We start from the raw sequence: 2096 nt of genomic DNA on the forward strand, positions 1-2096 counted from the left end.
GGCCCATTCGCCCAGCCCCTGTACAAACAACCCACTGTGTCATCCACCAGTCTCCTCTGTGTCCCAAAGCCCAAAAGGTCTTGTGGGGGAGCCCGAGCCAGAGGCCAGGCCGTCAGGGGAGCCAGGGGAGGAGCAGGCCTGGGCAATGCCCAGGCTGACCAGATAAGACTCCTCCAGCTGAAACAATGAAAGAACAAAACATTGTTTTTATTCATCCTATTTGAATGTGATAAAAATGCTAAATTGTGCCCTGGACACAAAATAGAGCAGTAAGTTGCTGAGGATGAATGGAAAAGTCCTGAGTGAAAGGAGAGCTCCCTGTGCTGGGGGAGGATGTTGAGGAGAGTTGACTTGACCTGGAATCCCTTCACTCTGCGGTGTTACCAGCTGCAGTGTGAGGAGCTCCCATGACAGGGAAATTTTCCCGTTATATGTAAGTGTCATTCTCTTGGCCACCTTCCTTGTCCCCCCAAAGCCCGGCCCCCTTTCTGGCACTGAACAGAGCAAGCCTTCCGCATGACAGCCCCTCAGATAGTTAAAAGCAGGTACATCCTTCCACCCCCTTGCCCAAATCTGTTCTGCTCTCAGCCTTACATTCCCAGGTTCTTCCGAAGATAGTCGGGTGGCCTGTTGGAGAGGGAGTGTGGTAAAGTGGAAAGGGCCCTGCTTGGACTAGAAGTCAGGAAGACCGGGGCTCAGCTTCCACCGCTAATGTGCGCTGGTTGGGTAACCATGCTCTCTGAGCCATGATTTTCCCGTCAATAAAATGGGAGGACTCTCACCTCAGGGTTATGGAGAGGATTCGGTGAGGATGGCTGTAAAATTTATATAATTATAGAAATATAAATGATAGCTAGTATATATTCTAGTCCTCTTACTGTCCTCTTCACAATGGCAAGCTCGGTAGGTCTAGTGGAAAGTTCTTCCTAAAATGTGATCCCCAGAAGTGACCATAGTACTCCAGATGTCTGATTAGGCTAGAGGGCTGTAAACCCATCACCTCCCGTGTTATACTCCTCCTAATACAGCTTAAGATATTACATTTTTGACTTCCATATTGCTCTTGATTTTTTTTTTTAGCTTTTAAGGTCCCCCCCCAATACCCCAAGTCTTTTCCATAGGAGCTACTCTCTACCCAATCATTGCCTGTCATAACCTAGTGCAATTGAGTTTTTGGAACCCTAGTGCATGACTTTACATTTCAGACTTCCCAGGGTCCATGATTTGGGAGGCCCTGGGTTGGATAGGTCATTGACTTTGGAGTTCTAAGGCTTGGGGATGAATGTTGACCCTGCTACTTTTTGCTCCTGGTATGGACCTTCAGACTATTCATGTCACCCCTGGGTCTCAGTCCCCTCATGGAAGATGTCCCTTCCAGCTCTAAATGCTATCTTGTCTATGTATGATTTTTATTTTGGGTACTTCCTACACCAACATGGATCCCTAGTTCTCCCACACTTCAGTGCATGGTTTTCCCATGTGGCTGTTTTTGAAATTCATCACCTTGAAGCCAGTTTTCTAGTGATAAACCTGAAGCACATCAGACCATTCAGCAGGCCATCACTGGGCCCACATACAAAGCCTTCCTATATCACAGGCCCCGGCTGCCAGGGCTTTGCCAGCATAGCTTGCTTGCTTTCTTATTTATTTGTTTGTTTGTTTGTGTATTTATTTTAAGGCAATTGGGGTTAAGTGACTTGCCCAAGATCACACAACTAGTTAATGTCAAGTGTTTGGTCCGAGGCCGGATTTGAACTCAGGTCCTCCTGACTCCAGGGCTGGTGGCCAGAATAGCTTTCTCACCTCTGTGCCCCAGCTAGACATAGGAAGGGGACCCTGACTGCAGGACTTTACACTAATAACTGTTAGCCATCTCAGTAGATTCTAGGGCAGGGAACGACATGAATGAAGACCCAGAGGCTGGAATGAGTCTATTGTTTACAAAGAAAAGAAACTGGAAGGAAACTGGCCTAGCTGGGTGGGTAGCCTGGATTGTAACTGCTTTTGTCAGGGAACCTGGGGATAAGGTCTCACAATGGTGACACAAGTGTTGCTGTTGCTGTGTCTGGCGGGGGGGGGGGGGGGGGGGGGGGGGG

General features: G+C 48.4%; 1 protein-coding gene across 1 annotated transcript in view; it reads left to right on the plus strand.

Moving 5' to 3' along the window:
* Positions 1-2096, plus strand: part of DUSP7 (dual specificity phosphatase 7) — a 12344-nt gene that overhangs the window by 7616 nt on the left and 2632 nt on the right. The window lies entirely within an intron of this gene.

The sequence above is a fragment of the Vombatus ursinus genome, unplaced genomic scaffold, assembly GCF_900497805.2.
Source record: "Vombatus ursinus unplaced genomic scaffold, bare-nosed wombat genome assembly UNPS02014820.1, whole genome shotgun sequence".
Lineage (NCBI taxonomy): Eukaryota > Metazoa > Chordata > Mammalia > Diprotodontia > Vombatidae > Vombatus > Vombatus ursinus.